Source organism: Hibiscus syriacus, unplaced genomic scaffold (assembly GCF_006381635.1).
Source record: "Hibiscus syriacus cultivar Baekdansim isolate YM2019G1 unplaced genomic scaffold, ASM638163v2 tig00113725_pilon, whole genome shotgun sequence".
NCBI classification, from domain to species: domain Eukaryota; kingdom Viridiplantae; phylum Streptophyta; class Magnoliopsida; order Malvales; family Malvaceae; genus Hibiscus; species Hibiscus syriacus.
Window position 1 is genome coordinate 14,101,009 of NW_024063471.1, and position 21,507 is coordinate 14,122,515.

The 21,507-nt window shown below is 35.8% G+C and overlaps 1 pseudogene; it reads left to right on the plus strand.

The window, feature by feature from the left end:
• The first annotated feature begins 12,273 nt into the window (after positions 1 to 12,273).
• LOC120187690 lies at positions 12,274 to 20,220 on the plus strand (annotated as a pseudogene).
• Positions 20,221 to 21,507: the final 1,287 nt, after the last annotated feature.

Genomic DNA, 21,507 nt, shown 5'->3' on the forward strand with positions numbered 1-21,507 from the left:
CAAACTCCTTAAAATATGATAGAGTTCTACTATGATTTAAACTCCTAAAGATAGGATCCACAAGCACTATAAATAGTCATTGTAACTCACTATTGTAAGAGACAATTAACAGACAAAATACAGAGGAAAACACGAAAAATACAAAGGCAAAGCTATTGTAAACGATTCGAAAAGGAAATAAAAGGTATCATTTTTTTTGATTCGTTCATTTATCGCATGAGCACGTTATTTTTTTTTATATTTGGTTTGAATAACTCAAAACGTGGGTTGCGCCGATGACAAAAAATGGGTGGGGTTTCGAAGTTTCGAACCTAGATCTACCCCGAGGCGTGTTCATTTTTATCCCCCTAATGCGTAATATCAACGTTAATTGTCTTTCAAATTTAGCCCCAATCTTTATTTTTCTTTATATTAGTCCTTTTATTTATTGTATAAATATTTTTATTTATTTATTTATTATTTACATTATTGCCATTATATAAATATATATACGTATGTTCTTTTAAATGATTTTCAATTGATTTTTTTACACTATATATTATTATTATCTATACATTTATTTTTAATTTATTTATATTCATTTGGTTATTTTTAAATACTATATTTATATATATATATATATATATATATATACTTTTTTTTTAAAAATATTTTACTTATAAGCGTATTATTACTATATATATGTATATATATTGTAATTATCTTTATTTAGTTTTTTTTACTTTATCATTATACATATATACGTATGTTTTAAATAGTTTATTTATAAGCCAATTATCATTATATGTATACTTTTATATTTGGTTTATATATTTATTTATTTTTGGTTTTGGTTTTTTTATATTATATTATATTTTTATATACTATTATTATTGTTATGATTATTTTTCTATTTTACTCATTTATATATATATATATATAATTTTCATTTATTTATTTATTTATTTATTTTTCCTTTTATTTTTTTACTTATTTTTATTCTTCATTTTTTCATTTTTTTCATTTTTTCCTTCTGACACATCTTATGACTTTTTAAGGGTATTTTCGTCAATTAATTAGAGGTAAGTAATTCATTATCAAATTTTACCTTTTAATTTAAAATTACAATTTTCTTAATTAAGACAATGGGAAATTACGTAGTACCGAAAGGGCGGTTCAAGGGTGCTAATCCTTCTTTGACCGTAACCGACTCCCGAGCCCGACATATTTCTGGTAAGACACAGATTAGGTAAGAAATAGGGTATCCAATCAACCCATTTATTTTTAAATAAATGATCGGTGGCGACTCCCAATCCATATTTTTCAAGTCGAAGCCCAATCCTGGGGCTCAACCGAAATACGGTTTCGACAGCTTGGCGACTCCGCTGGGGACACAGGTAAGTGAGTCAGGCTAAGGTAATTTCCAGTTGTCTTTTTAATGAAAATGGTAAGTTTAAATTTTAAGGTAACATTTCGATCCTTATTACTTACTTTTGATTATATTTTCGAGTAAATAGTTGTACTGACTGTTTTTTTAATGATTTCAGCCCTTAAATATTTTTCATCTAAAGGCTCTATACCTGAGCTCCGAACCCGTTTTAAGTGGGGGTGAAAGTGACGCCTTCGTGTGAATTTATTCATCGTATGGGCCTAGCAAGTAACCTTCGGGATTCATATACCTTATGCATTCGTGTGAATTTATTCCCCGTAAGGGCATAAGGGAATGTTTCCTCTCAAGTTTAACTTAGTCCACACAAGCCTGTGATGGGTTTAGGACTAAGGGTCTGGTAAGCCAAAGGGGGCACCGACAAGGAGAACTCGAGTACCTTTTTTTAGAACCTAAACCCGGAGACTACAAGGAGTTAGGGCCCACCCAAAACCTCGTTTTAAACCCTAGGATGCCGAAATTATTTTCTGCTTTACTTTCTGTTCAAAACATGTGAACTAGAAATTTATGCGGTTAGGACTTGTTCAAAATCAACTTGCGGGATAGAGATCATGTCCGGGTAGGAATAATAAGCATGTGGGGTAGATATCATGTAGGGTAGGACTTTTATTTTCATGATTGCTTTGATTATTATCTTTACCTTACTAACTCTTTTCATTTTTTTTCCCTCTCTTTTTATTTTATTTCCATCATCTGCATCATTCAAAAGAGGTGTTGATCCACCAAAAAACGTGTTCGTTAACCATAAATAATTTGTATTAATGGACAAAGGTGTTGTAACACAGGAGATTAAAAACCCCGAGGTACGACTATGGTCCGAGAAGACTCAGAAAGAAAAGGGAGACAGTCTTCAAGGAAGTTATGTGTCAGAGCTTGTTAGCTATGCCTCTATCAGCCTAAAACAGAACAATGTGCAAGAACTTCGAGACATCTGGGACAGTTGGAAGAATGATCGAAAATAGAAGTTCAGTCAGCGGTATGGTGACATTGCACTTTTGCTTCATGTTAAGACCGGTGAGCCCTTAATCAGAGCCTTGGTTCAATTCTGGAACCCGGGATACAGTTGCTTCACTTTTAACCAAGAGGACATGGTACCTACCATCGAGAAGTATACTACACTATTGCATTGTGAAAGCATTAAACTGGAGTGAGCCTACATCAAACACATCAAGAGTCGGCCTTTCAAGAACAAACTGGCTAAGATTGTAGGAGTTGATGAAAAGTGGGTGACTGACCGACTCTGAAACAAAGGTAACGTGAAAGGAATTCAGTGGATCCACATAAGGAAACTAATGAATGACCACCCTGATGAATGGAAGACTATAGACCTTTTTTGCACTAGGTCTGTATGGCTTGATAATCTTTCCGAAGATTTTGGGATGCATTGACGCAGCCGTGGTGGAACTGTTTGAGCAACTTCCGAAATGAGTCAACCCAGCACCAACCATCTTAGCCGAGACCTTTCGGTCTCTCGACCATTGCCAAAGAGCTGGCGGAGGTAGATTCATTGGATGTATTCAGCTCCTTCAAGTATGGATTCACACCCACTTCTGGAAGACTAATTGGGTTGCCTACCACCGATTTAGCACTACATATTCACCTTTGAGAGAGTTCATCACCATGAAATGGCATGAAGGAACTTCAAAAGAGAAGTGGATGAAAGTCTTCACTCATCTATCAAGACCGAGATATTACTTGGAGAGCCCCCTGGTTGTTCCTCAGTGACGTTCTTTTCCAATGTGGGGACTCTGACACTATGACCTTACCTGAACTTTGGGATGCAGTTGGGTATGCTCCATTGTTAGCACTTAGACATTATGGGGCACGTCAATTTGTCCCAGCAACATGTGGACTAGCTAAATCAGAGTTTGAGTATCCCTGTGACAACTATAAGAAGATGATCAAGGAAGCAGTCGATTCATGGAAAAAAGTATTCCAGATTGATGTTGTAGCTGCCAGAAACATGCTTACTCCAGACTATGTGGAGTGGCGAAGATTGAGAAAAAAAATGAAAATATCCCGGTGCCAGACTGTGAGGACATCTGAACCCTGGAAAAACATCTCAGGCCCGTCTTTTTTGAACTTGAGATAGCCAAGATAGAGTTTGAAGCTGTGAATAACGAGCTGAAGCAGAGGGTAAAGGAACTTGAAGCTGAGCCTATCAGTGGAAGCTAGATGTCGACTCTCAGAAAGATCGAGCAGATAAACTTGAAAAAGAACAGAAAAAAGTCTGTTTTGAGCTCGAAGACTTGAGAAATGTGTATCAAGATAAAGTCAAGGATAACTCCAAGTTGAAAGTGGCTTTTGAATACTGGAAAGACGAAGCTCATAGCCTGAAAAGAAAGTTCGAAGGGCCTGATGAGAGAGCTTGGAAGGAACAGATGAAGACTGCCCAGAGGCGCTTAGCAGACAGTCAGCATCAAAACCAATGCTTGAGAATCCAGATGGCTAATCTGGAGAAACAACATGAGAGAGATGACAAAACAATAGCTGAGTTAGAAGCTATTGTAGATGGGTTCAAGAAGAAAGTGAGCGAGCTTCAGATAGTGCTCTTCAACGGAGGTTTACAGTGGCGTTTCCGTTAGGAGCAAGCACAACAAAGGGTGAAGGCCAGAGATGCAGTCATCCGAGACTTCCTGGATCAAGTACAGAAGGCAGCTCGTCATCTACATGGCCTGGCAAGGGAAGCTGGAATGGTCCGACAAGGCATACAACCAGTGACAGATGAAGACAGAAGACTTGTCAATCTACTAGAAGCTGTTCGGGGTCTAGAGGATTTACTCCGAATGTACCTTTGATCGTTTTTATGTCTCTTACATGATAAAACATTTTTGTCTAAGTAAAGATTATTTATAATAATGGACACTTTTCTGGATCAATGCCTCGAACATTTCATGCATTCTTGCATTTTGCATTTTTGCCTTTTTGCATCTTCATCTGCATTTTCAAGCATTTTCACAAACATGAAATTAAGTCATGAAGGACTCGATGAAGTAGATTTAACCACATGGAAGCAAGATTGTAACATTAAAGAGCCTGATCAGCTGATGGTAGGACAAAGCCGGCCAATTTGATCTAAGAAAAGAATCCCAATATCCTAAGGACTACGATGTTGAAGCTGTTAGGTGTTACCACATAAGAAGCCCCAAACATTCCTCTCAGAACTATAAGGCGCTGAAGCGCAAGATCCAAAACCTGATGGATTCAGGGGCATAAACGGCCGAAGAAGGGGGCATGACATATACCATTTGCACTTAGAGGATTATTTTGTTTAAACACGTCTCTAATCTTTCATCATTTGCTTAATGTTTTAAAGGATTGAATTTATGCTACTTTCTAAGGTGGAGCAATTGAACAAATTCTAATATTTAGTTCTTCGAATATTAAATGAATTAAGGATTCTTTTAATTCTTCAAGAATTATAGATTTTTGACATATGGCAAGGTTAGACTTTTCTTATCCTGTCTCAAACCCCAAAACAAAATACCTTGATTCTTTACCCAAAATAACTCATGGTCATTACCAAAAAGACCAAATTTTTGACATTACCTCCCTTTGAAATTCTTGAACATTACTTTTATCTTTTTGATACACCCACACCTTTCTTTGAGTCAATAAGATCACACCACTGTCTTTTTTAGACTCAAAAATAACCTTTCTTACCATTGAAACTCAAGGCATTGAGTTGTTCATTTTAACATGAGCATTCTTCTAAAGAACCAACTTGGGGTATCTCGCGGGGAGCCTGAACATTGAGACATCTGGAAAAAAAAGAAGAAAAATTCATTCGAAATAATTCTATCATGCATTAATTACACTGTTTTCATGTGAATAGAATTAATCTTGAAAATCTATCCCCCTGGGGATACCTCTTCTGTGAAGATTTACATGTATGAAATGATGAACGACTTTCTTTCTTTATCCCTTCACAATAGGAGAAAAAATATATCCCTTGTGTCCCCTTTTGAGCCTGTAGTATTTTTCTTCTGATTCAACCCTAACCAAGGATCACCCTCCACACTGGGGGGCAAGGTGGAAAAAATATGCTCACATGAGCGAAGACATTGATTCAGATGAGATACCAAAAAGTGGACCAAATGGCAAGTGCGAAGATCCAATCAATAACAAAAAAGAAAAGAAGCAAAAAAACAAAGAAAAAAGAGAAACAAGAACAAAAATCAAAAAGAAAAATGGACAAAAACACATGCAAAGATTCCCTAAAAAAATGGCACATCAAGCTTCAAACTATGAGATTGATCAAGCACAATCATTCCTGAATAACTGAATCAATTCACTCGAAGATCATAGAGCATCAAGAGAGAGAAACATTTTGAGCAGGATTGAAGACATCATAATGAATTGATCCTTAGTTCAACACCCTGAAACACTTGTTTGAAATGGCACATCAAGCTTCAAATTATGAGATTGATCAAGCACAATCATTCCCGAATCACTGAATCACTTTACTCGAAGATCATAGAGCATCAAGAGAGAGACATTTTGAGCAGGACATGATTGAAGGCATCAGAATGAATTGATCATTGGTTCAACACCCTGAAACACTTGTTTGGGCCTATTTATTCTTTTCTTTCATAACCATGAACCCTGACCTACATTACGTGCCTTAAAAGTCCCTTCTAATCATACATGGATTTCTAAACATAAGAGATTATCTTCAGATTTCATCCCGCCCATCAGGATTAATCTTTGTTTGCAAAAAAACAATGTAATTAATGCATGGTAGAGAAAAATAACAAAGGGGGGTTCAAGACGTAAATCCTGAATAACGTCTTGAAACCAAAGGAGGGTTCGAGTTGAAAACATGAAAAAGGTGACTCGAATATAAAAATTGTGCAACTGAGGCGATCACACAAATTCCTTGATACGGCATCACACAACCCGAGTGTGACCACGAAGGTTGGGAGTCAAAGAACACTTCCAGTAGAGGAGCATGCAAGCTACCCCATCAAACCGTTGAGCATCAAATGCCAAACCTATGAGCATCAAATGCCAAACCTTTGAGCATCAAATGTCAAACCTTTGACCAAACATAATAACCTGAGATTTTTTTTATCCTTTCCTTACTTAACCACTTCCCAAAAATAGCTTTGATCTTGGCACTTGTCAAATAACTATAATTCATTGAAGGATTAACAATATAATTAATTCTTTGATATCTGATGAACTCTAGTTTATGATTCGTCTCAATTGTAAAACCGTGAAAGTGACAATATTTTCAAAACTTTGGATCAAACATTTTTCAAAACTCTTTTAATTGATATTTTCATAACTTTGAAAATAAAAGAGAAAGAAAAACATTTTTTTTTCAAACAAGACAGTCTCTCTAGAGTGGATATTGGTAAATGACATGTGACTTTTAGACACAAAACTCATGCTCATAATCAATACTGAAGCAAGAAATGAGGAACATTTGGGGCATCTTTGAAGATTCAACATCAAATATTGGGGCATTTTTGGATTCAACATCCTAATGCAAATTATCAGACCTTTTTCAGGAGATAAAATATAACCAATTCATGTTACATGCATCTTATGCATACATTTTAGAGCATCATATTTATCATTTTCCACATACATAATTTTTTGCAGCTTTTAGAGTCAAGTTTCGACTTCAAGACGAAGGATACTCGATTCAAAAGCACCTTTAAAGATTTATGTTGGTTGCTTAACTCAGCAGCAAGAAGCTATACTTCGACCAACTCGACAGATTGAAAGTTTCTCTCGAACTCACAATTTGCTCGAGAGTAGAGTTCAACTTCACGATGAAGGGACCGCTGGTTGTCAATAAACAACTTCCCAATTTCATAGCCAATTTCAACTTCACAGCGAAGGATATTGGACTCCAGACAATGCAAGTTCAACTTCACAACGAAGGGACCACTGGTTGTCAACAAACAACTTCTCAATTTCAGAGCCAATTTCAACTTCACAACGAAGGATATTGGACTCCAGACAATGCAAGTTCAACTTCACGACGAAGAGACCGCTGGTTGTCAATAAACAATTTCCCAATTTCAGAGCCAATTTCAACTTCACAGCGAAGGATATTGGACTCAAGACAACGCAAGTTCAACTTCACGACGAAGGGAACGCTGGTTGCCAATAAACAACTTCCCAATTTCAAAGCCAATTTCAACTTCACAGCGAAGGATATTGGACTCCAGACAACGCAAGTTCAACTTCACGACGAAGGGACCGCTGGTTGTCAACAAATAATTTCCCAATTTCAGAGCCAATTTCAACTTCACAGCGAATGATATTGGACTCAAGATAACACGAGTTCAACTTCACGACGAAGGGACCGCTTGTTATCAATAAACAACTTCCCAATTTCAGAGCCAATTTCAACTTCACAGCGAAGGATATTGGACTCCAGACAACGCAAGTTCAACTTCACGACGAAGGGACCACTGGTTGTCAACAAATAACTTCTCAATTTTAGAGCCAATTTCAACTTCACAACGAAGGATATTGGACTCCAGACAACGCAAGTTCAACTTCACGACGAAGGGATCACTGGTTGTCAATAAACAATTTCCCAATTTCAGAGCCAATTTCAACTTCACAGCGTAGGATATTGGACTCAAGACAACGCAAGTTCAACTTCACGTCGAAGGGACCGCTGGTTGTCAATAAACAACTTTCCAATTTCAGAGCCAATTTCAACTTCTCAACGAAGGATCTTGGACCCAAGACAACCCAAGCTCAACTTCACGACGAAGGGGCGGCTGATTGTCAACAAAATTTCATTCAGAGTCAATTTCAACTTCACAGCGAAGGATATTGGACTCGAGACAACACAAGTTCAACTTCACAACGAAGGGACGGCTGGTTGTCAACAAATAATTTCCCGGTTCCAGAGCCAATTTCAACTTCACGACGGAGGATATTGGACTCAGAACAATGCTACTTACTTGGATTTCAACTTCACGACAAAAGATATCCAATTTCAGGCTCAACTTCACGACGAAGGGGCCACCCGCGGTTTTAACTTCACGACGAAGGGAATCGTGCACACAAGCATCATCCATCTTTAGATTGGATTTCAACTTCACGACGAAGGATATCCAACTCAAAGAAGGAGTATCTGTCAACAAAGACCTTCGAGTTCGACTACGCTCAGCTCCAAGGCACATCATTTACAGCATAACTCAAGGCTAAAAGGGTTATCTGCCATCAAAATTGTCGAGTTCGATTCCATTCAGCTCGATGACACATCAATCGCACTACTTTCCAGTTGCAGTCAAGGTTTTCAAGTCGAGAAGAGGACCTGGGTTAACTGTGCTTTAGTGACAAGCAACCATTTTCAAGCAAAAGCTATCTGTCAATGAAGATTTCTCAGTTCGATTCCGATCCAAGGTCTTTAAAATGAGAAGAAGACCGAAGGGCAACGAGAAGCCACGTGCTGATTCAAATTCTGAACTACAGCTTCAATTTCATATCATTTCAAGATGAATTCGGCTTCATGACGGAGGAGTTATCCGTAACTCAATTCGACAGGGAGTTATTGAAACATCAGAGTCAATTTTCAACTCCACCGAACGAAAAATGTGTCTTTTAATCTTTGCCCTATCCCCGTTACACGACTATGGGCAAAGAGAGGCAGCTGTCAACACACCTTTTCATCCTACTAGGATTCAAACTCCTAAAAATAGGATATAATTTTGCTAGGATTCAAACTCATTAAAATAGGATAGAGTTCTACTATGATTTAAACTCCTAAAGATAGGATCCACAAGCACTATAAATAGTCATTGTAACTCACTATTGTAAGAGACGATTTACAGACAAAATACAGAGGAAAACACAAAAAATACAAAGGCAAAGCTATTGTAAACGATTCGAAAAGGAAATAAAATGTAGCATTTTTTTTGATTCGTTCATTTCTCGCATGTGCACGTTATTTTTTTGAGATTTGGTTTGAATAACCCAAAACGTGGGTTGCGCCGATGACAAAAAATGGGTGGGGTTTCGAAGTTTCGAACCTAGATCTACCCCGAGGCGTGTTCATTTTTTATCCCCCTAATGCGTAATATCAACGTTAATTGTCTTTCAAATTTGGCCCCAATCTTTATTTTTCTTTATATCAGTCCTTTTATTTATTGTATAGATATTTTTATTTATTTATTATTTACATTATTGTCATTATATAAATATATATACGTATGTTCTTTTAAATGATTTTCAATTGATTTTTTTACACTATATATTATTATTATCTCTACATTTATTTTTAATTTATTTATATTCATTTGGTTATTTTTAATACTATATTTATTATTTATATATATATATATACTTTTTTTAAAATATTTTACTTATAAGCGTATTATTACTATATATATGTATATATATTGTAATTATCTTTATTTAGTTTTTTTTACTTGATCATTATACATATATATGTATGTTTTAAATAGTTTATTTATAAGCCAATTATCATTATATGTATACTTTTATATTTGGTTTATATATATATATTTATTTTTTTTTTGGTTTTTTTATATTATATTATATTTTCATATTACTATTATTGTTATGATTATTATTTTCTATTTTACTCATTTATATATATTATATATATTAATATTTCATTTATTTATTTATTTTTCCTTTTATTTTTTTTACTTATTTTTATTCTTCATTTATTCATTTTTTTCCTCTGACACATCTTATGACTTTTTAAGGGTATTTTCGTTAATTAATCAGAGGTAAGTAATTTATTATCAAATTTTACCTTTTAATTTAAAATTACAATTTTCTTAATTAAGACAATGGGAAATTACGTAGTATCGAAAGGGCGGTTCAAGGGTGCTAATCCTTCTTTGACCGTAACCGACTCCCGAGCCCGACATATTTCTGGTAAGACGCAGATCATGTAAGAAATAGGGTATCCGATCAACCCATTTATTTTTAAATAAATGATCGGTGGCGACTCCCAATCCACATTTTTCAAGTCGAAGCCCAATCCCGGGGCCCAACCGAAATACGGTTGCGACAGACCCAGTCTCGAAAGGCAGTCAAAGGGTCCTCACATTAATTGAAGAAGTCGTGGATTTGAGCAAGAAAGTCAGACCATACTCGTAGAGTCGGATCATCTTGTACTTAAACTTTGCTTTCCGAATTGAAGTATTATATGATAGTTGACCTTTAGGATCAATAACTTTGCATTCATGCATTTTACATTTTATTTGCATTTATTTTATTGCATTGTTGCATTTTTTACATACAATACACTAAATAAAGATCGTTATTCGAAGGAATATTGGCTCCAAACTCATCACATTCATATAATACCCGAAGTAAGGTCAAAGAAACAATGGAAAAAAGAATGAATGATATGGAGAAGGCTCAAAAGAATTTAGAGAATTGTCTACAAGATATACAAAATAATCTGAAAGAGCAAGCGACTAAAGCTCAACAAGACATTGTAAGACAAATTGATGCTATGCTAGGTGTCCTTGACCCTAAGGAGAAGGGCCCCGAAAGGGTATCGAACATGGCCGAGCATGGAATGTCTTCAACTCATACGAAGGAACAACCCGACAAAGTGTTAAACGGAGGGGAAATTCAAATAAATCCTACTGGAGTTTCTACAAAGCATCATGTTCAATTGAATGAAAGCTTTGAATTTAATGAAGACGACATTCCAGATTTTAACGCGCTAAATGAAGTTGATAAGGCTAAGACTGAGTTAGCAAAGCAATACGAGGATCGTTACAAGAAACTGGAGGAAAAAGTGAAGGGAATAGATTGAGGTATATGGCATGGATGCTCGAGAATTAAGTCTTATGCCAGATTTGATTTTGCCCTACAAGTTTAAGGCCCTTGAGTTCGAAAAGTATGATTGTACTAATTGTCCATCTGCTTATCTGACCATGTATTGTAGGAAGATGGTCGGGTTTCTGAGGGATGAAAAGTTGCTTATCCACTGTTTCCAATTGTTCTGCTCTGGTTTGAGCAGTTAAGTAATCCATGTCTGTATGATTCCTAATTAAGTGGCTTTGATGAACATGTTACCGATATGATTCCTTATCAATTGATCATTTTACAAAGGAAATATCAAATTCGAAGATAATGTGTACAACAAAATAATATTTTTGAGCATTTTTTAAGGGATTTTATGGCAGCGAAGGATCTTTAAGAACAACTTGTTCCACCTGTCTAGTACAACGTTCTAGCATTTGGTTGTTTAATCTGTAACTAGACTTGGGCTATCTTATTTCTATTTTAAAAGAAGACTTGTATCTCAAATAAATATTTAAAGTATATTTTTTATTTAATTATTTAAAATATTATTTTATTAAAATAAGGACCTAAAGTCATCTTTTAAATCAAAATAGATACTAAAAGTATTTTATGTCAAATTAGGTACATAAACTATTTAAACCTTTTCATTTAATTTCTAAAAAAGTTGACATTTGACATTAATTAAAGAATAATTTAGGTACTTAGATTAAAAAATGAATACTTCAAGTACTAATTTTGACCAAAAAAAAATACTTTAGACAATTATTTTGATAAAAAATTAACTTTAGATATTTATTTTAACAAAAAAAAATACTTTAGATACTTAAATAAAAATATTATATACTTTAGATTCTTATTTATTATATAAGCCTTTTTAAGAAAAGTGGCTCTATTAAATTTGGGCTTTTAACTTTCGAAGAAAGGATCTATCACATAAATACGTTCAGCCCAAAGCACAAACCAAATCCACTGCCATTTCCACAACTGAAACGGTGGCGTTTCGTTAGGTTGCGTTAACGGGACTACTAAATAATTCATTCCTTTCTTTTCTTCTCATAATATTTCATTCGTTTCTCTTCTTCTCCATTCTTCTATTGAACTCAACCAATAAATCTTTCTTTATTTTCCAAATGGAAATCGATCCACTTCCAAACGGAAGCAGTTCGATCGCCGCAACAACCCCCAATATCACAGCCACCACTACAGCCTCTATCACCGTCGCGTCTCACACGGCGCCGTCCTCGAATCTCAGCCATCTGACGGAATCCTTGAAATTGGAACATCAATTCTTGCGTGTTCCCTCGATAAAGAAGTCTCTTCCGTCATCAAAAGCGTCACTGACGTGGCTGAATCCTACGAAATCTCCAAAGATGACGCCATTTTGAGTCTCACTTCCCTTGTTTCCCGTTTGCAAGGCATCAAACGCATGGTAAGAGAAGACAACTTTTTATATTCTCTTTAATTCTCTTTACTTATTTTTGAGTTAATCGAATGTGATTTATCTTGAAATTGTGGAAAAAATATAGTCTTTCAAAATTTGGAGGTAGTAAAGACAGACGATTTTGGTATAATGGCTTTGTTTTCGATACGAGTTAGAATAGTTGTATTTGTATAGCAAGAAAGAGAATAATTGATATTATTTAAAAGAATTAACTTCTATTGAAGTTGAAAAATAGAATTAACTTCTTTTGATATTATTTAAGAGAATAATATGTGGAATAAAACCAATGATAAAAATAGAACTCATCATTTTTTATGGAAAGTTGAAATTATCAGAAAAATAGGAGCTTTGAATATTATTATATTGAATTTGGGAGATAAATCAATTCTAACTGCATAAATGCTAAATTTGTATGAATTAAGTTGGGATAGAGATCACTCGATTTGCGTTTGTGCTAATTTTATTTTTTAAGTCAAAATTTTCATTGTTTGACGTTATCTGTGTGTGTGGATATTTGTTCCATGTTTCAATATTTAAGAGATTTTAAGTGAATGATTTATCATCCAAAGTGATTTGTAGCCCCTTTTAAGTTATCAATTGGTGGTACTTGAATCTTTTTGATCATTCAGTTGGAAGAGGGGAGTCGAACGGAGAACTTGCAAGCACAGAGGTGTCGGGCTCGTCTTGATCACTTAGAATCTGTGGATGCTGAAAACTTTTCTGAATGGAGCAATGTGCGGCTGAAGCGGATCCTTGTGGATTACTTGTCGCGTATGTCATATTATGATACTGCAACGAAGCTGGCAGAAAGCAGTAATATTCAGGTAATTTACATGCTTATTTCATTCTTGGTTTTAAAAGGCGCGCCCTAGCGCAAGGTGCAGCCAGGCGATGGACTTTGCGCCCACCTGGGTTGGGGCGAGGCAAGATACGGGAGGCGCCCATAGGCGCGCGCTTCGGGGGCTTTTCTGATAGGTGTCAGGCGTGCGCTTCTGCCACCTTAAGAATAGGAGATAAAGTTTACTTGCTCTTCCATCGTTTGGATCTTCCACTGCTTGCCTCTATTGTGGATTTTAGATGTTAACTAGAGAAGAAATGAAAATAGAAGCTCAAAGATTCCAGAGGCTAAAGAAGAGGAAGGTAATGGTATATAAAAGACTTTTAAGATGATACAATGAATATCATCTATAGCTGTTACCAAGGTAATTAATGGTAGAGTCGTTTTATATTAAATGACCTTTGCGATGATACAATGAATCTCATCTACTGCTGTTACCAAGGCAATTAATGGTAGAGTTAGCAGCACATTCTTCAAGTAAAAAATGCATGAATCCAGTTGGATGTGGAAGAGTTAAATAAACGGTTGTAGAAGAGTTAAATGAAAGGTGGCTGCAAACACAATTAGGTTTAGCAAAACTAGCATATAAAGTAGAGAAATGTAGGCCATTAGATGATTTTGGCCCTTAACCAATTAAGCTTTTATGTAGCGTCCAACATAGTCTAGCAGATCAACAGAAGGAGTTTGATCCATCATGGACTGGCTTAACCGTTTCAAACAAACTAACAACTTAGGCTAGCTTGCAACAACCAGAACAACTCTCCTAACAAACTGCAACAGCCTCTTTCACCAAAAACATATCACGTATGTAGTATGATCTTGAGGAAGGGACAAGCAATGGTGAAAGAACATGAGCTTAAGTTCTTTAAGAGTGAAGTGAACCAGTGTGTAGTGGGTATGAATATACTCTAGAACTGATTTATAAATTTTTTAGTATAAATGTGCGTCCTGTCTACGAAAGGCGCGCACCTTCGCCTTGCGCCTAGGCTCCAGGTACCCTTTGCGCCTCGATGCGTATAACGCATTTTAAAACCAAGATTTCATTTCATATACCTTGAATTAAATGTATGTTTATGTTCTAGGAACTTCTCGATATTGATGTTTTCCAAGAAGCTAAGAAGGTTATTGATGGCCTCAGAAATCAAGAGGCGGGTTCTGCCCTTGCCTAGTGTGCTGATAACAAATCAAGGTTGAAGAAATCCAAGGTATGCAATCATTAATCGTGTCTGTCTCCTTAGTTCTCATGATGATTTAACCTCTACCCTTCTCTAAGAGTTAAGTATAACCGAGCTTTCATTTTGGATTATCACCATCGATACTAAATTTCTCTCTCAGCTGCATTCATTAAACATATATGTTTTATAGTTCTTTCTGTAACAAATTTGTCGGCATTTCAACGTCAGTTAGAGTTGTGATTTCGGGTTTTAAGTAGACAATTCTCAGCTTCAATCATTTTTGTTTATTTTTATGACAGAGCAAATTTGAGTTCTGTTGGATATATGAACTGCAAAACTACACAGTTAGCACTGACTGGAAATATAAACAGTAATTAAAAGGAACAAATTCGTAAACCGTGTCGTGGCAAAAACTACTGCCTTAGAAACGAATTCGCCCCGATGTGTGTAATCGCTGCAGTAGGCGGACCGTCCCCATAGGTTAACACGGGCGCTCCAAATTCTGTACACCCGAAATCGGAGTGGACTGCCGGTGGTATTGCTCTTCTTATCGGAAAGCACAGAAAGAATAATTGCAGAAAACACTTTGAAAGTGAATTGTGAATGTTGAGAGTGAGTTGAGAAGCTGAATATAGCCCTCTATTTATAGGCTAGAAATAGGGTTAAAATCGTCCATAAAATTTTAGGATTAAATCTCTTCTTTTGTAATAGCTGAAACGTCTAGATGAACCTGACTCAAAAATAGTCCAGGTTCATTACATCATTATTCAGCTGTTATAACTCCTGAAATTATATCATGTAACCCCTGGAATTAAATCAAATAACTCCTGTAACTCCTGATATTAACAGCTTGTCTCCTCTGTACAAAGCTGGAAATCAGTCCAGATACATCTTAACGTTTTTGATTTAATTTAGGAAAAAGCTGTTTAATTTCTGATAACTCTCATAAACCAGCTGTTATCATTTGAAATTAAACAGTCCTCAACAACTATAAATATCAGTTGAAATCTTTCACATTTTTCCATTTGTTTCTTTCAAAGAGAAATTCCTCAAGAATTTTCTCTAAAAAGATAGTATCCGCGCGGTAGTGTCGAAGACACGTATTACCACGACCACGACCACGAGCCGAGCCGTGCCAAGCTGAGACGAGACGGACGGACGGCGGCGGCGGTGCGCGAGAGTCCCCCTTGTTCTCTTTCACTCAACAAAGAAGTGAGAATTCCATACTATAAATACCCATTGCCAATAGTGTTTCCAATACTATGTGGGATTGAGCATTACCAACATTTCCCCACTAATGCGAAAGAATTCTTCTGAAACTCGAAAGCAAACTTTCCAGAAGAGCAATAGCGATTAGTTGCTTAAGCACTAGTGAACGTATCTGGAACTAGTACATAGTGATGATGAGCAATCCTTCTCTTAGATAAGTGTAACTAGTTTGGAACTTTCTAAGATTGGGGCTAACATTTTTGGCCATCTTACCTCAGGATTCTAGTAAGTGTGCTAGAAAAATAGCCCAACATTTTTCATAGAAGGCGGCTAACCCTTCTCACTTACATAAGTTATTTCATCAAGTTTATCTCAACATAAACCACCTTTAAAAGGGATATGAAATAGTTAGGAGCTTTTATAATATCTCAACCTCACAAAGGGTATGGTGACTTTCTTCAAGTTCATTATAAATGAACCACCAAACTCAAGAAGTCATTAAGAATAATATTCAACCTCATTATCGGTAAATTCAATAAGTCTTTCTCACTAGAACCATCCAAATACTTGGATTTGAATTTATTAAGAGTTTAACAAACTCAACCTTTCTGTCGGTAAGTTCATCATTTCCTACCCACTCACTCTCGGTTATGATCTTATGAGGAATAGATATTCAGCCAAAATCGGTAAATTCATCAAGTCTTTCTCACTAAGACCACCCAAAGCCTGAGCTATGAATTTATTAAGAGCACTTAAGCTCATCCTAGGCATGCACATTATTCGTCATAGGTATAGGCAGTAGGAATGTGCACTATGAGTCTTTCCATGGTTTCGTTTGACCACATGGAACTTAAATAACTAAGTTGAGTATCCACCATGAATTCCTCAACCAATGGGCTTTAGACCCATCCCCTTGACGAATCTAGGACCAGCTTTCGACTTAACCCTTTGGTAAGTGGATCTGCTAGGTTCCTTTCCGACTTCAATACTCTAAGGAGAGCACTCCATTTTATTAAGTGTCTAACAGATTCATGTCTTATGCGAATGGTCTTTTCTTACCATTGTAAGCTGGTTCTTAGTCCACATATCGCAGCTTGGAATCACACAATAATGAACCGGAGGTCGGTCTTCCCCAACGGAATATCTACTAACAAGCTTCTGAGCCACTCGGCTTCTTGCCCAGCTAGGTCAAGCTAAAACTCTGACTCCATAGTAGAACGAGCAATACAAGTCTGCTTTGATGATTTCCACGAGATTGCTGCTCCACCAAAGTAAAAACATACCCGCTCGTAGAGCTTATCTCATCATTATCAGAAACCCAGTTGGCACAATATCCTTCCAGTACCGCAGGAAAGCCAACAAACTAAGTTTCCAATCCAAAGTACCTTTAAGATACTTCAGTAAGCGTTTAAGAGCAATCCAGTGCTCACCACTGGATTATGAGTATATCTACTCAGTCTACTCACAACATAAGCAATCAGGCCGAGTATAGTTCATTAAGAACATTAAGCTTCCGATTAACTTAGCATATTCAGTTTTGGAAATACTACTTCCTTTATTCTTAACTAGATGTATGCTAGGGTCATAAGGAGTTCGAACAGGGACGACATCAAAACTGTCAAATTTCTTTAGCACTTTCTCTATATAATGTGCTTGACATAAAGAAAATCCCTTCTTAGTTTTGGTAACTTTGACTCGTAAGATTACATCTACTTCTCCCAAATCTGTCATCTCAAAACTTAGTGGATAAGAATTTTTAACTTTGTTAGTGGACTCAATGTTAGAACTGAAAATCAATGTCATCAACATAAAGACTTATGATAACACATTCAGTGTCAAACATCTCTCGAATACACACAAGCATCCGAACCATTCACAACAAAACCAAAACTAAGAATAGTTTTATGAAATTTCTCATACCACTGTTTAAGAGCCTGCTTAAGTCCATAGAGTGACTTTTTGAGTCTACAGACTTTGCCTTTCATACCAGGTGCTTCAAAATCTAGTGGCTGCTCTATGTAAATCTCCTCATCTAGATCTCCATTCAAGAAAGGAGTCTTAACATCCATTTGATGTATCTGCAACTTATGAATAGAGGCTAGTGCAAATAATGCACGAATCGTTGAGATTTTTGTAACGGGAGAATATGTATCAAAGTAGTCTAAACCAAACCTTTGAGTGAACCCTTTGACGACTAACCTTGCCTTGTACCGCTGAATCGAACCATCTTTGGGACCACCTTCTATAATTCTTTCCATCAAGTGCATTGAGCTTGGAAAGATCGGGGATTAGTTTGCTCAAAGGTGTTGTCATGATTGCAGTATATGGAATTCGTTTCTAAATTGTTGGATATATGAACTGCAAAACTACACAGTTAGCACTAACTGGAAATATAAACAGTAATTAAAAGGAACAAATTTGTAAACCGTGTCGTGGCAAAAACAACTGCCTTAGAAACGAATTCGCCTCGATGTGTGTAATTGCTGCAGTAGGCGGACCGTCCCCCGAGGTTAACACGGTCTCTCCGAATTCCGTACACCCGAAATCGAAGTGGACTGTCGGTGGTATTGCTCTTCTTATCGGAAAGCACAAAAAGAATAATTGCAGAAAACACTTTGAAAGTGAATTGTGAATGTTGAGAGTGAGTTGAGAAGCTGAATATAGCCCTCTATTTATAGGCTAGAAATAGGGTTAAAATCGTCCATAAAATTTTAGGATTAAATCTCTTCTTTTGTAATAGCTGAAACGTCTAGATGAACCTGACTCAAAAATAGTCCAGGTTCATTGCATCATTATTCAGCTGTTATAACTCCTGAAATTATATCATGTATCCTTGCTGTTATAACTGTGGAGCCCTTGCTGAATATTTATCTACAGGCAGGCTTGTCTGCCTTGAAAACTCCGTATCCTTGCTGCAACGACCATTAATAGACTGTTGCTGGTTACTTGTAGGGATTTTACTTTTCATGGCTGTTCAGATACATGCTTTTCCCGATCGAGTTCTACTGTGTATAAGTTATCAACATCTCTGTGTTTATGCAAATATGGTTTTCCGATTGACATGATTAGATACTGTTTTGAACGTGATTGCACCAAGGAGGACCCATTGTCGCAGGAGAGCTTCCGGAAGTTGGCCATGCCTTTGTCATACTCCAAGCAGCATCACTCAAAGCTCGTTTGCTACATAACCAAAGAGCTAATGGATACTGAGAACCCTCCACAAGTCTTACCTAATGGCTATGTCTACAGCACTAAGGTCCAGATTTTACCTCACTAATGTTTTTTCTTCTTTACTGATGGTAATTATATTTTTGGGTAATTACTTTCTTGATCACTAAACATAGCATCAACTTTCATGCAATTCACATATTTTTAATTTCATCATATCTTATCATTGGACTTCTACCATTAATAAATTAGGCCGCTTTTGCCAACACTTTTAAGTTTAATGGAAAAGCCGACTCAACATGCAGAAAGTGGCTTATTCTTTACGTTTCATAATGATAGGGCCTAAAATATTTAGAGGAGCAAATACAGTTTTCTTCTGATATAATATCAAAACTAGCCCCCAACGTTTACCATAATGGTCATTTTGGCTCACTATGTCTCATTTTAGGGAAAAAAGATCCCAAACATTTGGCTAAATAGTCACTATTCATTTATTCTAGAGCATTTTGGCCCCCAATGTTTCATTTTAGGGTAAAAAAGTCCTTATTTTGGAGTCTTAAGCATTTGTTAACTAATGGTTTCCATCCATGGAGGGTACTTTTTGTCCCAAAATGAAACATTGGGGGGCCAAAATGCTCCCAAAAAAAAAGAAGAATAGGGGCCAAAAATCACCATTTTGATAAATGTTGGGGGGGCTATTTTTGGTATTATACCTTTTTCTTAACAGAACTGTTCCTTTTCCTTTCTAAAATGGAAAATAAGTCATGCATGTATGCAATGTAAGTCCATTTTCTTCATTAAATTTATTACTAGTAGAAGTATAATTGAATTAAAGATTTGTGACTTAAATGAATGTTGATGTTAAGTCCTGTGATTCGGATTGTAAATTGCCCAATATTTCCAACCAGTTGAGTCTTGTTGTCATGTCATTGTGTGGTAGGCTCTCAAAGAATTGGCCGAGAAAAACAACGGTAAGATTACATGTCCGAGGACAGGTTTGGTGTGCAATTATTCAGATCTGATTAAAGCATACATGTCATAAATCTGCATGTCTCAAGACAGGTAAATAATCCATTTTTATTAGAATTGTTACTCAAGTTGTTGGTAATTTCTTTAACTTATCTGTAAATACTCGTCTTCATTCGACATGTTGAAGATTCATATTTAAAACTTTATAGTGTCATCTTAACATGTTAGGTTTTGAAGAATTTACCACATGTAATTATGCAGAAACTGTGTGCCTGTGTTTCTTAATTTCCTTAGTAACTGTCGTTAACTTGTTACCTGTTCAATAATTAGCCATAAATAGGCTACTCTGCTTCTCTACCATAGAAAAAAAACATCATTTACTGTTGATTATATTTGTTCTCCATGTTGTGTAGTCTCAGTTAAGTGTTGCAGATATATGTGTCTATGTATATGTTTTCCTATTGATTATATTTTCTTTCCTGATCCACCAAACAATAAATAGAAAGAAATTATGTTTTTTTCTATCTTTTCTACCGAGCAAACCAATGGAAAAAATATATATTTTATCATTCTATTTCTTTTTGTTTATTTAATTTTTAATCCTTTTATTTTTTTCACTCTTCCATGTAAATTAGAGGAGAGAAAACAAAAGATATGTAAAGGGTAAATTATACGGGTGGTCTTTTAGTCCCTCGGCCTTTAACTCCTATTAACATATTAACAGAAATCTTCTTTTTTATCGATGAAAGAGATTGAAATTTTATTCTCAATGAATTCTTACCCCAGTGTTGGGTGGTTCATTGTTAATGAATTTAAAGAATTTGCCTAATTTTATTGAGGTTGATCTTAAAACAAAAGCTCTTAATGATTGAATAGTCCTGATTCGGGTAGTTTATCAAAGTGAAAAGAACTAGTCACCTTCTATGAAAGACGTTGGGTTGTCTTTTAAATATACGTTATAAGCCTGAGATTTGTTTACTTCTTTTTGATCTAACGATGATTTTAGTGGATGAATGAGACTAGTAGCGTGTTATAAGTTCGCCTTAATAAGTTCAATATTTGTTCATTTTTTAAGAGAAGAATCATTCATCTCACTATGTATTAGTTAAAGCTGCTGATCTCGCTATTATTCTTCTTATGTTTTGAACATTTTATTTTCAATTTCCAAAAGGATATTCTTATACATTATCGGGAAATGTTAGTAATGCCTAAAGTATTTAAGGCATGTATCCTCTGTTGGGAAGAAAAATATATATGGGAGAGTTTATATATGGTCATTCTTTCCCTTGCTTCTTGAATGTGGTATGACAAGTCACTCCCATGCGTGTACTTATGTTGTGGTCATCGTCCGATTGATCAGTTCGATTTGGTTCAAGTGTCCATATTCGTGTAATTACATATCCTCGACACGTACTATGCGTGTAGTATTTTTTTGGGAGAAAATCTATAAAAATTAAATAAATGTTCTCTTTAAGTTATAGGGTTTGGTACCAATAATGTGAAGGGTTTT